Below are 16315 nucleotides of genomic sequence, written 5' to 3'. Positions count from 1 at the left end.
TTGCCATCACCTAATGGTGATGGTATTTGTCAAAAGGGGGGAGGGACCTTTGCGAGATGTGTAGGTCAAGAGTGTGGTAGAGTGTTCTTACAAAAGAGACCACAGAGACTTCCCCAGTCCCTTCTACTAAGTAGACAAAGAGAAGTCTGCAAACCAAAACAGAGACCTTATCTGACCATTTTGACATTCTGATCTCAGACTTTGGCTTCAGAAATAAATTCCTGTAGTTAATAAGCTACCCAGTTTGTGGTATTTTGTTATAGCAGCCCTAATGGACAAAGACAACTGTGAAATAGAAAAGAGAATGATGTAGTTCTTCCTATTTTAGTTCCAGTATAAAGAAGAAAATAAGATTAACAGCTACTATTCATATCACCATTCAATCTAATGAGCATATTTATAAAACACATATCACTATGTAAAGTAAAATAGCAATTGGTCATTTCTTATCATAATTATAGTTAAATAAAATACAACATGAAGTTTATCTGCAGTCCTGCTTATTTGGTTAAAAACCAACTAATCTAGAGTGAGAGACAGAAAGACTTCCCCAAACTTGTCAAATTAACTTGAATATATTAATACACATCTTATTTCACCTAATAGAAAATATAGCTTATCTCTAAAAGTTACTTCCAATCAATTATTTTTATTTATGGTATAATCTGTCATGTAATTAGTAAGGTTTTGGATTTTCCCCCCAAGATATTATTTAAATTCAAGTTAATTAACATATAGTGGTGTATTGGTTTCAGGAGTAGAATTCAGTGATTCAACACTTCCATACAATATCCTATGTTCATCACAGCAAGTGCACTTCTTAATCCCCATTACCTATTTTACCCATCCTCTATCTACCTCCCCTCTGGTAACCATCAGTTTGTTCTCTATAGTTAAGAGTCTGTTTCTTGGTTTGCCTCCCTCTCTCTTTTTTTCCCCTTTGCTTATTTGTTTTGTTTCTTAAATTCCACATATGAGTGAAATCAAAGGGTATTTGTCCTCGGACTGACTTATTTTGCTTAGCATAATGCTGTCTAGCTTCATCTACATGCCTGCAAATGTCAAGGTTTCAGTCTTTTTGAAACCTGAGTAATATATATATACTATATATATATATATATATAGTATATATATATATATATGTATACATATATGTATATATATGTATACACACACACACACACACACACACACACACACAACCTCTTCTTTATCCATTCAGTATATGGAAATTTGGGCTGTTTCTGTAACTTGGCTCTTGTAGATAATATTGCTATAAACATCAGGGTGCATGTATCCCTTTGAATTAGTAAGTTTGTATTGTCTGAGTAAATACCAAGTACTGAACTCACTGGATTGTAGGGTATTCTATTTCTAATTTTTTGAGGAACCTGCATACTGTTTTATAGAGTGACTTCAACAGTTTGCATTACCACCAACAGTGCAAGAAGATTCTCTTCTGCACCTCCTCACCATCACCTGCTGTTTCTTTTGTTATTGATTTTAGCCATTCTGACAGGTTTGAGGTGATATATCATTGTAGTTTTGATTTTTATTTTCCTGATGATCAGTGATGTTGGCCATCTTTTCATGTGTCTTTTGGCCATCTGTATGTCACTTCTTTGGGTAAATGTCTATTCATGTCTTCTGCCCATTTTTAACTGGATTATTCATTTTTTGGGTGTTGAGTTTTACACATTTTCTTAAAATTTTTTGTTTATTTTATTTTAAGAGAGACAGAGAGAATGTGAGTTGGGGATGTGCAGAGAGAGAGGGAGACAGAGAATCCAAAGCAGGCTCTGTACTATCAGCTTGAAGCCAGATGTGGGGCTTGAACTCATGAAAATGTGAGATCATGACCTGAGCCGAAATCAAGAGTCAGACACAACCAACTGAGCTACTCAGGTGCCCCGAGTTTTATACATTTTTAATGAATTTTGCATACTAACTGTTTATCAGATGTATCATTTGCAAATATCTTCTCCCATTCCATAGATTTTCATTTAGTTTCGTGATTATTTCCTTTGTTGTACAGAAGCTTTTTATCTTGATGAAGTCCCAATAGTTCATTTTTGCCTTTTTTCCTTGCCTCTGGAGACATATCTAGAAAGAAGTTGCTATGGCTGCTGTCAAAGAGATTATTGCCAGTGTTCTCCTCTAGGATTTTTATGGTGTCAAGTCTCATATTTAGGTCTTTTATCCACTTTGAGTCTATTTTTGTATATGGTGTTAGAAAATGGTTCAGTTTCATTCTTTTGCATGTTGTTGTCCAGTTTTCTCAACACTATTTGTTGAAGAGACTGTCTTTTTTCCATTGGATACTCTTTCCTGCCTAAAATTATGTCAAAGATTATAATTGACCATATAGTTGTGGATTCATTTCTGAGTTTTCTATTCTGTTCCACTGATCTATGCATCTATTTTTTATGCCAGTACCATATTGTTTTGATCACATAACATCATTGATATACTGAAACTCATGCTCAATGCTGATGGTAATTACTAAGGTATTTGAGGCACTTTTTTTATATTTAAAAAAGTCATTTGAGGGGCGCCTGGGTGGCGCAGTCGGTTAAGCGTCCGACTTCAGCCAGGTCACGATCTCGCGGTCCGTGAGTTCGAGCCCCGCGTCAGGCTCTGGGCTGATGGCTCGGAGCCTGGAGCCTGTTTCCGATTCTGTGTCTCCCTCTCTCTCTGCCCCTCCCCCGTTCATGCTCTGTCTCTCTCTGTCCCAAAAAAATAAATAAAAAACGTTGAAAAAAAAAAATTAAAAAAAAAAAAAAGTCATTTGAACATATGGGGCATTTTTTTTACAGCAACGTGAATAACTTGTGCAAAATATTATTTTAAAAAATACCCCTTGCAAAACTGATGTTTTATTGTTTCTTTTTTCCTCCCTAGATTATCAATATCATTTAAAACATTTTAAGAAGTGATTTGCTATGGTTCATTCTGTTGGAAGTATTTAAATAAATCTATTAACAAGGATATTTTATTTTCTCTTTTACTGGTTTACCTACATAACTTTCTGGGCAGCTTGATATTTATGTTAGATCCCCACATATCAAAACTCCAAGTAATAGAATCATTCTGTTGTTGTTTTTAAAACATTTAATATGTTAAGTGTACAGGGAAGCCTGGGTGGCTCGGTCGGTTGAGTATCCGACTCTTGATTTTGGCTCAGGACATGATCCCAGGGTCATGGAATCAAGCTCCACATCAGGCTCCACACTGGGCAAGAAGCTAGCTTAAGATTTTTTCTCTCTCTCTCCCTCTCCCTCTCTCTCTCTCTCTCTCTCCCTCTGCCCCTCTCTCTGACTCCCTCTCTAAAATGAAAAAATAAAATAAAATCAAAAGGGCCATTAAAAACTATGTTAAGTATACATATACCTTCTTTTACTATACATAATTAGACACATACTGTTTATTTACTATAGACAATTAGACAAATGCTGTTTATTTACTATAGACAAATTTTAATTTTAATAGCTAAGAATTAGCTTAGTTTATTATATGTTTGTGAAATGCTTATTCCATTTTCAAATATCAAAAATAAACATGGGTGGTTGATGAGATGAAATATAGAGATCAAAAAGTGATCGTACATTGCAGGCAAAAAAAAATTGATCTTCACAGTTTTAAGTAAATTTTTTTCCAATGTGATTATCTTTATACATTACATATTTTTAATAAATGGTCTTCCTAGAAATTAAGAGAAATGCAGGAGCACTTCTCATGGGGTGTCAATATTATAAAATCAGTCCCTCTTTTATTTACTGCCCAAGTATTGGAAAAGGTTATTGTGTTTATCTGCATAAAATATGACTAGCAGTCAAGCATGTCAAAGATTCAATTTGGGTCTCGAAATTAAACATAGAGTAATTTACTACTAGGGTCATGTGGCCAAATTTCCTTTACCCATGTGGTTAAGGTATTTTGTTTAAGTTCACTCTCGCTGTATCTATTTACAAGTGCAATAAAAACCACATATAACAGTATAATTAATGTCATTCTTATATCCATATATATAGTTAACAAACCTAAATCTTCATCTATAAACATTTATCAATAAGTATATTATTAATATAACCCCCTAAAGGCTAACTATAGGATGAACCATGGCTTAAAGAAGTTGAGATTCCATACATGTAATTCTTCAAATGTGAGAAAATGTCATACTTGTGAATTAAACTGCAAGGTATTAATAGCAAGCTAGGATTTTTAATAACTGATGCTTAATGAATGTTAATGAAGAGAATGGGCCTCTACTGCTAAAATAAAGCTCAGAGGTCTCATCTGAAGATAGATCAAAAGAAAGTTTTATTAAAAATATATGTAATTGCACCTTCTTTCTCAAATTATTGTAATCAAACCTGTTTTAATTAACTTACTTATTCAGTAAAGTTTCTAGCTTGAGATCACAAATCTAATAAGATTTAAGTACCAGTTTTTCCTTAGGTTTATAACATAGATTTTATTTTCTCAAAAATTTAAAAACTTTTCGCAAATAAAATGTCCTTCAAAAGGGCAATATTCTATTTTATTGATTCTATTTTAGTTATTTTGAAGGAAACCACAAATATCTGTCATTTATATTGTTTTGATTGTTCTAATTTATGTACTTGATTTCTATATCCACTATGTGTGTTTTGTGGATGTCACCTTGCATCTTTCATTCATTACCTATTAATAAAGAAGGTAATTTTTAGTGTATCTAAGCTTGACGGAAGGTCACTACAACAACAGGTGAACAATACTTAGAACTTCTGTTATTTCAACTGAGTGATGTGTAAACAATACAAGAAAAGAAAAACCTGATTTAATGCAGGTGAAGTGAAATCTGAAGGAAAGACAGGGTTTCAGATGGAAGTTTGGCCTGATCCTTGGCACTCAGGAAGATTTCTTAATCTCTAAGAAGTTTTTTTTTTAAACGTAGAGATTAGGATAGCCCAAATTCAGATAAATTGAGAAAAAAATAGTAATTCTGACAACTTTGGAAATTTACACATGATGGAAGTAATATTGTAAATTAGATTTTTTTAAAGGCAAGGAAATTGATAACTTGGGTCTAGAACTTTTGAACTCTGAAAGTAAATTGTATATTGGCTACCTGTGATTGCACATTGGTAAATTACAGATTCTTCCCATACCTTTCTTTTTAGGCCTAGTTTTTTAAATATATGACTTTAACAAAATAAATTTAAAATTTTTTAAATCAAAATAAACATATGAGTAATTTTTTCTGATTACAAAAAAATTATCTTCAAATTGCTTTTCACCAAGAAATTAATACTTAACACCTAGGATTTATTTATATTTTATTCCTAAACCAATCACTGGCAAGCATCAGGTGTCCACAGTGATTCATTCACACCTATCATTTTACCATAGGGGCCTGGGGAGAGGCCTCTACTAAGCTCCTGTTTTCCTAGCTCATGTTAACAAAACCAGACTATCCATCATAAACAGAACTACATGCATTGTCTACTAAAAGATAAAGATCTTACTTAACAAAGTTCTTAATTTTTATTTCCTGGGATAAATACTGTGATCTCTTTGTAGATCATCAATGTTTACTCCTTTGGATAAATGTAACTCCTAGATAATTCCTGGGTACTTTAGTGAGTTACTATGACTTTCAATTATATCTTAATTTGTATCCTTTTAAATAGCTGTTTTGAAGTTTGCTTATTTAAATCTTAAAGGTTTCCATACTTCTTTTGTGAATAAATGTTATGCATTTGGATGGAACACCTCTAAGAAGACTTACTAAAAATAATTATAGTGTAGGAATTCACTCCCAAAGTGAAATCTTCCATACAAAAAGATGCATATTTTACAGAGTTTGAATCATTCTTCCAATCTTCGATATTTCAATTCTAAGATGAAGCATTGGAATCTCATTACTAATTACTCAGACATGCATTTGAATATTTCAAAATGAGATTCAAATCTATGGAGGTTTTTGATCTCAAGTATATTTAATTCTAACCATTGGTTAATTCATTAGCTTATGTATTATCCTAGAAAAAAAATTCCTGCTTGTTTTCTGTTACATATTTCAATGTAAGTAATTTTTTATGGCCAAGATTTATTTAAGTCAACTAATGGTTGCTATATTAATTAATGTACTAAATTGGAATTTAAAACTTCACTGTCAATCTCCTATTACATATTCTAGTACAGGTGATTTTTAATGGCAAAAATTATCAATGTTGTAAGCAATCATAACAATATATGAAATCATAGTAAATTTTAAGTAACATGGGAAATGATATATGGCCCGTGAGTTTTCATAATGGAAAGGCTTCATGTCATAAAGCAGTAAAAGTGGCTTTTTAACTGTTATTTTCAAAAAGTAGTTTATAAGATTTTAGTAAAAACTAAGCAGAGAACAGAGAACACATATTATTTGTTTAAGTGACACTAGGCCAGGGGTGCCTGAGTGGCTCAGTCTGTTAAGCAGCCAACTTCGACTCAGGGCATCATCTCATGGCTCATGAGTTCGAGCCCTGTGTCGGGCTCTGTGCTGACAGCTCAGAGCCTGGAGCCTGCTTCAGATTCTGTGTCTCCCTCTCTCTTTGCCCCTCCCCACTCACACTCTGTCTCTCTCTCTCTCCTTCAAAACTAAATAAACATTAAAAAGAAGTTAAATGACCCTAGGCCAGTAGGAAATTATTGTCAAGCCATTTAAGAGTATCCAAACAATAAAAATAAGTTATTTTTTGACAGACACCCATACTTTATGGAAGGAAATAGAGTGACAGAAAAAAAAACTGGTCTTTGATGCTTCTTCAGCAAATAATTTCATATTCTAAGAAGATATAAAGGAATGTCAGAGCAAAGTTGTTTGATAAATAGTAACTTTATTCAAAATTAATTTGTTATATTTAAAGTTTGTTCATTTATTTTATAAAAAGCACCCTTATTTTCTTTATCTTTATTTGACTTCATACTCAGCATGAAAAATCTGTTGTCCTACTTACCAAGCTACAGAAAGTCATCCATGATTTGTGGGTCAAAAAGGGGGAGGTTTATTATTATCTCTTGCTCAAGCACTTTCACCTCCCTTGGCACTTGATTCATTAGATACTTGTATGGCCTTGGAAATTACTTTCAAGCCTTTCAAAGTTAATTGAGCTCTGAACTAAGGTCCAAAGCATCTGTACTTTTCTCCTTTACTGAAATAAAATATAAATCAGTGAACCAAATAGTTTCCTAGATTGCCACTAAGCTTTGAAATTTGCTATAAAATTGTCACATTATATATTAAGATAAAATTATACTTCATGATTGAAAAATGTATTTTTCCTCAACCAGTGTGATATGTTTTAAACTTTTTCTTTCCTCTATGCTATAGTACTTATTTTTGAATTTGGTTTCATATTCTAGTCAAACAAACAAACAAATGAACAAAAACCCAACCACTAAATAAACTAAACACTAAAAAAAAAAAAGGAATCTGAGAAGATTATGAAAAATGTATTGTTTTTCAATGTCTTCAAGTACATATTTGGAGAAATGGTTTTTCATCTTCGACCAACTCACTTTATTTGTTTCCCTGTGAAAATATAACGTTCAGACTTCCTCTTTCAGTAAGGATGAAGGGACAGTAGATATATTTATATCAATAGTTTTTCAGACACTGGACATCAAGCAAGAAGGAATAGTTATCCCCGAGAGAAGAGAAACAAATGAGGTAATCTTTACAATGGCCCCAGTTTATTGAATGAAGAGAGTTTCCAGCCTGCCATACAGGACAAGGATACTCAAACAGAAGCAAGCTGTCTTTCTGCATAGAAGGGAGAGTATTCAGAGTTCATGGAAGCCTAGTTTGACAACATTTCAAGGGAAAATTAGTGGAGAAAAGAGAATTGCCCACAAATAGAATGGGTTCTGGATCTAATAAGGACTCTTTTCTGATCTTCAGTTGAGTACAGGTCAGTGCATTCATGTAAGAAAACTTCCCAAAGTCATAGAGAGACCACAAGAAAGGATATGGCATATAAATCATTAGGAAACACACTGACCTAAGATTATGATCTAAGATTCATGATCCCACAAACTGGAATAGAAAGACTTAAAGAAATTCCATGAATTTTAAAATAAAATTTTAAAATAAAATTAAGTGGTTAAGAACAACTCCATGCCAGTGTACTTGACAGCTTCAATGAAAAGAGCACATTTCTTGGAAAGATACTGAAACTCCATTAAGAATAACAATAATAGCTTTATATCTATTAAAGACACTGAATTTTTTGTTTAAACACTTTCCCATAAAGAAAAATCCAGGCCCAGATGACTTTCCTGGTGAATTCTATTAAGCGTTTAAGAAGAATTTAGTGCCAATTTTAGAGGAAAATAAAAGCAGGGGATGAACTTCCCAATTCATACTATAAGCCCAGCATTAACATGACATTATAGCTTGATATAGATATTACAAATAAAAATGATGTTTATATAGCAGCTTTATCAACAATAGTCAAATTATAGAAAGAACCCAAATGTCCACTGACAGATGAGTGGATAAAGAAGACATCTGTATGTATACACATACACACAATGGAATATTGCTCAGTCATCAAAAAGCATGAAATCTTGCCATTTGCAGGAACATGGATGTAGCTAGAGTGTATTATGCTAAGCAAAGTAAGTCATTCAGAAAAAAACAAATGCCATATGATTTCACTTATATGTGGAATTTAAGAAACAAAACAGATGAATGGAGGGGAAGGGAAAAAACAGAGGGAAGCAAACCATAAAAGACTGAACTATAGAGAACAAACAGGGTTGCTGAAGGGGAAGTGAGCAAGGATGGGCTAAATTGGTGACTGATATTAAGGAGGGCACTTGTGATGGGCACTGGGCATTATATGTAAGTGATGAGTCACTAAATTCTACACCAGAAACCAATATTACACTATCTGTTAACTAAAATTTAAACAAAAACTCAAAAAACAGAAACCCAACAATATTAAGCTAAACTTGTCTGCAACAGCTTATGTAAATTCAAACTTAAATTTTTAAAAGATTTGGGTAAGTATAATTTTTTCATATTGGAAATATTAGAAGTTTAGTATTTTTTATTTCGTGGGAGTTTTCAGTCTCTATAATTTATATAAGCATTTACTTATTTCTAGCTGCTTAGAATAGAGCTACCTTAGGAATTTTATAATTTTATTTTGGTAATATTTTGTTGATTTGGTAGTTGAGAATTAAGGGAACATAATATATATAACATAAATAGACACAAATAGAGACCTAGAGCTTTCATTCCAAAATTTTAGCCATGTCAAACATAAACACAGAAATTCAAGTGTCATTAGTTTATAACAAAGAGTTGACTCTTTGCCCCGCCTTTATATTTTTATAATTGTGTTTTTGGCAGATGGAGCAAGTTGAGTTTATCTGTTTAACATCAGGGCTAAAGAGTACCCACCAATATTTGTGGAGGAGACTTTTAGCATTTTCTTTGCCCTAATGTGTGACTTTCTGGAAAGTTTGGACTAAACTTTGGACAAAGGATGAAAGAGACACCATGTGGCCAACTGGGTATCTCCAAAGTCACCTGCGTATACAAAATATACAGTTTATTTCTAGTTAGCTTTTTCAACATCAGGTGGTTACTTTTGGGGTCCCTGAGCCCCTCAAGTGTCACCAATAGAGGAGGAGGCCTCAGATTCTCATGATTATAAGGAGTTGAGGAGCTGGATGGAGAGTGGAAAAGTTTGGCAGGAGTAGAAAAAGTGGTGGAGGAACTAGGGACATTGAAAGGAAGACAGATCATAGGATTCAAGGGAGCTGAAAGGAAAGTCAAAGAGGTAAAAAGGAAGAAGAAGGAGCGGGTAAAATGGGAGGAAGTGGTCTTACATGAGCCAGTTTAGGAAGATCTCAAATTTTCCAGAGATCATTAAAGTTCCAAATTATCCATTGTAAAATTTTGCCATTTTAAAAGTTATTGAACAGACTTAATGCTATAGTGGTAAATCATACAGTCAGTGAGGGAATTATTGAAACTGCCTTTGAATAGTAGTTTATAAAAGACTGAAGGAATAGCAGTTGGTTAAAGTCCACAATTCCATCACACTCCCAATCCCTAACGTTGGCAGTTACTACTCTCAAGTGGAGTGCATTTTGTTTCTTGAGGCAGAGACAGAAAGAAAATTAGGAGTAAAGAAGGAATTCTCTTAAGTCAGTTAAGTGAGGGTAATAATATTCAAGAACCTCCACATTTCATTACCTCAGTTTTAATACTGGAAGCTAAAGCCATCTATTAAGCAATGGGTAACTACATTCAGCACTTCCAAGAGTTTGGTTGATTACCTATATGATTTGATCTATATAGAGAGGATATAATTACAGGGTGAAAAATGAAAGATTGAGAGGAAGACATGGGGAAATAAAAGTGCATTTGACATAGAAAGGAAGGAATGTTAGGAATCATGGAACTGGTTAATTCAAAAGTTTGGGACATAATTCTGGGTATTAGCAATGCTTACTGGATATCTCTTTTGATACATGACTGAAATGAAGAATAAAATACATTGACTTAAAGCCATTATTGAACAGATCAAAAAATTATGAATTTACAAGATAAACAATGATAAAATCTGATGTTTCATTTCCCAAATATCATCAGATAATTTCATGAAATACCATTTATATATTTTTGTCTATGTATGAGTTTAACATTTGCACATTATTTCAAATAAAAGGAGGAAGAAAAAAAGGGTAACTGTTAATTTTAGTGTGAGGGGGGCGAAAGTGGCCCTTGTTAATTCATTTCTGGTAGTATAGGCACAGCCTCAGCTTCACTCTGAAGGAATTCAATAACTTCCTCAGGGGTAAGTTCTGGCTGACTGCCCCTGGCTCTTGATTGCCATGCTCTCAAGCACTTGATAGCAAGATCTTTTCTTTACAGATTCAGTCATGCCCATTATCTCCTTTTAGGAGATTCTCTCGAAAGACATGGCCATAACATTTTCAAACTCTCTAGGGTCATTAGCACACTATCTCTCTTTCACCTCTCTCTTATCATTTCCTAGGCTTCAGAAATTTCAATTCACTTTTCAGTAAGTTGTTAAAACTCTGAGGATGCAGTTCTCAGTACTTACCATGCTAGGAATGTTGATACAGCATGACAAAATCTATCCATTACTTTCTAAATTTCCTCACACAATGAAAGCATTCAATAGAATATTTATGATTCAAACATGAGGAATAAAAGATTTATTATGTAACTCTTCTGAGGAGTCATTTAGACCATGACTAATCACAGCTGCATAGTTATTTTACCTATTAAAACTTAAAGGATTCTAGACATTGCACCTTTGTCTTTCATATAAATTCCAAGCTAATAATTTAGATTACTTTTCATATGGAATGTTTAGTTATCTAATTAATGGTATAATAATGATGGCTTGAACATGAATTTTTTTTTGGAAAGCATCTAAAAAATAAGAAATTAGTTTAGCATGAATAGAAAATAAATTAAAAAAACAAAAAATATTGTTCCTCCTCTTATTGTGATGAGTGCTGTCTCCTTGTCCAACTATAGTTTTCATAAAGCAAAATTTGAAACAGAGAAATTTCCATGGTAATCTTTAGCAGTTTCCTTTTTAATAGAAGTAAAGTGTTTGTTCAAAACTCATTCTAATGGAATGAAAATCTAATATATTAAAATACTGTAATTTCCCTATGGTCACTATCAGACATTAATACATTACTTATGTAAAACATACTCATTGCTGTACATATTAAAAAACAAAATTTTACATGATTAGAATTTTATAAGGTAAAGAGTCTATATAGTGCTCTGATCAATAGCTATTTAATGTATTGTATTCTCCATTTAAAAAAATAAGAAAGAAGTCAACAAAGTGAAATATAGCTATAATTATTCTGACTTCTTTATCCATTCATCAATCAATGGACACTTGGGCTACTTCCAAACTTTGGCATTATAAATTATGCTGAAATAAACATAGGGGAGCATTTATCCCTTTGAATTAGTGTTTTTGTATTTTGGGGGGTAAATACCCAGTAGTGCAATTACTGGATCATAAGGTAGTTCTATTTTTAATTTTTTGAGGAATCTCCATACTGTTTTCCACAGTGGTACACCAGTTTGTATTCCCATCGACATTATAAAAGTGTTTTTTTTTCTTTCTCCAAATCCTTGCCAACATTTGTTCCTTGTGTTTTTGATTTTAGCCATTCTGACAGATGTGAGTTGATATCTCATTGTAGTTTTGATTTCCATTCCATGATGAATGATGTTGAACGTCTTTTCATGCGTCTGTTAGCCATCTGGACGTTTCTTTAGAGAAATGTCTGTTCATGTCTTCCACCCCTTTCTTAATCAGATTATTATTTTTTGTGTTTTGATTTGTAAAAGTTCTTTATATATTTTCGATACTAACCCTTCATTGGATGTGTCATTTGCAAATATCTTATTTCATTCAATAGGTTGTCTTTCAATTTTGTTGATTGTTTCCTTTGCTGTGCAGAATCTTTTTATTTTTATGTAGCTCCAATACTTTATTTTTGCTTTTGACTATTTTGCCTCAGGAGACATATCCAGAAAAATGTTGTTATGACTGATGTCAGAGTAATTACTGCCTTTCTAGGATTTTTATGGTTTCAGGTCTCACATTTAGGAGTTTAGTATATTTTGTCTCTTGTGTATACTGTAATAAAATGGTCAGTTTCTTTTTTTTTTTTTTTTTTTGCATGTAGCTGTCCAGTTTTACCAGCACCATTTGTTGAAGAGACTTTTTCCCATTGCATATCCTTGCCTCCTTTGTCAGGGATTAATGGACTATATAACTGTGGGTTTACTTCTGTGGCTTTCTATTCTTTTCCACTGATCTATGGGTCTATTTTTGTCCAGTACCATACAGTTTTGATTATTACAGCTTTGCAGTATATCTTGAAATATGGGATTGTGATGCTTCCAGTTTTGTTCTTCTTTTTCAAGATTGCTTTGGCTACTTAGGGTCTTTTGTGGTTCCTTACAAATTATTTCTAATTCTGTGGGAAATGCTGTTGGTATTTTGATAGGGATTTCATTAAATCTGTAGATTCTTGTGGGTTGTATATACATTTTGACAAAATTTGTTTATTAAACCCATGAACATGAAATATCTTTCCATTTGTGTTTTCTTCAATTTCTTTCAAAGTGTTTTATCATTTTCAGAGTACAGTTCTTTCACCACCTTGGTTAAGTTTATTCCTAGGTATTTAATTATTTTTGGTTCAATTATAAATGATATTGTTTTATTAATTTCTCTTTCTGCTACTTTATCATTTGTGTATAGAAATGCAATGGTATTCTGTATATTGATTTTGTATCCTGCAGTTTTTCTGAATTCATTGATCAATTCCCTTAGTCTTTTGGTGAAGTGTTTAGGGTTTTCTATATATAATATCATGTTACCTGCAAAGAGTGAAATTTTACTTCTCCCTTACCAATTTGAATGCCTTTCATTTCTTTTTCTTGTTTCATTGGTGTGGCTAGGGATTCCTGTACTATGTTAAACAGAAGGGGTGAGATTTGACACCCGTGTCTTTTTTCTGATCTTAGTGGAAAAGTTCTCAGTTTCTCAACATTGAGTATGATGTTAGCTGTGGACTTTTCATATATAGCCTTTATAATGTTGACATACGTTTCTTCTAAATCTACTTGACTGAGGGTTATCACAAATGGATATTGTACTTTGTCAAATGCTTTTGCTGCATCTATTGAAATAGTCATATGGCTTTTATCTTTTCTGTTGTTGATATGAGTTATCACATTGGTTGATTTGTGAATAGTGAAACACACTTTCATCTCAGAAATACATCCCTCTTTACGGTGGTGAATGATTTGTGTGTGTGTGTGTGTGTGTGAATGATTTTTTCAAGTGAATTGTTGGATTTGGTTTGCTAATATTGTTGAGGAGTTTTGCATCTATGTTCATAAGAAATATTGGCCTATAGTTCTCTTTTTTAATAGTGTCCTTACCTGGTTTTGGTATCAGGGTAATGCTGGCCTCATAGAATGAATTTGGAAGATTTTCTTCCTTTTCTATTCTTTGGAATAGTTTAAGAAGAGTAGGTTTTAACTCTCCTTTAAATGTTTGTTAGGGGGCTCCTGGGTGGCGCAGTCGGTTAAGCATCCGACTTCAGCCAGGTCACGATCTCACGGTCCGTGAGTTCGAGCCCCGCGTCAGGCTCTGGGCTGATGGCTCGGAGCCTGGAGCCTGTTTCCCATTCTGTGTCTCCCTCTCTCTCCGCCCCTCCCCCGTTCATGCTATGTCTCTCTCTGTCCCAAAAATAAATAAAAAACGTTGAAAAAAAAAATAAATGTTTGTTAGAATTTGCCTGGGAAGCCATCTGGTCCTGGACTCGTATTTGTTGGGAGTTCTTTGATTTTGGATTTAGTATTATTGCTGATAATTGATTCTATCTCTTCCTGATTCAATTTTGGAAGGTTATATCTTTCTAGGAATTTATCCATTTCTTCTAAGTTGTACAGTTTGTTGGCATATAATTTTCCATAATATTCTGTTATAATCCCTTATATTTCTGTGGTGGTTGTTATTTTATCAATCCTCTCTGTCTCTCTCTGTTTCTCTGTCTCTCTCTGTTTCTCTCTCTCTCCCTCTCTCCCTCTCTCTCTCTCTCTCTCTCTCTCTCTCTCCCTCTCTCTGTCTCTGATGAGTCTGGCCACAGGTTTATCAATTTTGTTGATTTTTTTCAAAGAACCAGCTCCTGGAATCATTGACATGTTCTATTGATTTGTTTGTTTTTGTTTTGTTTGCTAATTTGCTTATTTGTTTCGTTTCAATATCATTTATTTCTACTCTAATATTTATTATTTCTTTTCTTCTACTTGATTTGTTTTGTTTGTTCTTCTTTTTCTAGCTCCTTTAGATGAAAAGTTAGGTTGTTTATTTGAGATTTTTTTTGCCTCTTGAGGTAGGCCTGTACTGCTATTAACTTCCTCTTAGAGGAGCTTTTGCTGCATCCCAAAGATTTTGGAACATTGTTTTCATTTTCATTTGTATTTTTTGGTTTTCTCTTTTAAATCTTGGTTGACCCATTCATTGTTGAGTAGCATGTTACTTAACCTGTATGTATTTGTAGTCTTTCCAGATTTTTTTCTTATGCTTAATTTTCAGTTTCATAGTGCTGTGGTTAAAAAGATGTGGGTTATGACTTCCATCTTTTTGAATTTGTTGATACTTGTTTGTGGCATAATATGTGATCTGTGTATGTTCCATGTACACTTTAAAAGACTGTGAATTCTTCTGTTTTAGGATGGAAAGTTCTAAATGTATCTGTTATAGAACCATGGCATCAAATGTGTCATTCAAAAACCACTGTTTCATTGTTGGTTTTCTGTTTGGATGATCTGTCCATTGATGAAAGTGGAGGGTTAATGTCTCCTACTATTATAGTATTACTATTGATTACTTCGTTTATATTTGTTATTTGCTTTATGTATTTGGGTGTTCTCATATTGGGTGCATAAATATTTACAATTGTTATATTTTCAGGTTGGATTGTTCTCTTTATCATTATATCATATCTTATTTTGTCACTTGTTAACAGTGTTTGTTTTAGAGCCTTTTTTGTCTGATATAAGTATTGCTACCTTGGCTTTCTTTTCACTTCCATTTGCATGATAAACACTATTCCCTCTCTTCACTTTCAATCTGCCTGTGTCTTTAGGTCTGAAATGAACCTTGTATAGGCAGTAAATAAATAGGTCTTGCTTTCTTATCCATTCTGTCACTTTACCTCTTTCGATTAGAGCAGGTAGAGCTATTAGAGCATTAGAGCATTACATTCAAAGTAATTATTGATAATCATGTACTACTGCCATTTTGTTACTTGTTTTATGGTTATTTTTGTACTTCTCCGTTCCTTTCTTCTCTAATTGCTTCTCTCACAGTTTGTTGTTTTCTTTAGTGATATATTTGGATATATTTGCCTTTATTTTTTGCATATCTATTACTGAACTTTGATTTTTGTTTACCAGTAGGTTTGTAAATGTCTTCTGCATTTAGAGTCTATATTAAGTTGATGGCTGCTTAAGTTTGAATCCTTACTCCTTTCCTTCCCATGTTTAGTTTATGGTGCCATATTTTACATCTTTTAATTTTGTGAATCCCTTGACTGATTTTTATAATAGTAATTGATTTTAGTGTTTTTGCTTTAACCTCCCTACTGGTTTCATAAGGAATTAATCTATTGCTTTTATTATATGTTTGCTTTTATCTGTGATTTTTTTTTCCTTTCTTCTTACTTTCGATTATGGCCTTTTCTT

Source organism: Neofelis nebulosa, chromosome 5, assembly GCF_028018385.1.
Source record: "Neofelis nebulosa isolate mNeoNeb1 chromosome 5, mNeoNeb1.pri, whole genome shotgun sequence".
In the NCBI taxonomy this organism is placed as follows: Eukaryota; Metazoa; Chordata; class Mammalia; order Carnivora; family Felidae; genus Neofelis; species Neofelis nebulosa.
This window is presented reverse-complemented; position numbering follows the sequence as displayed.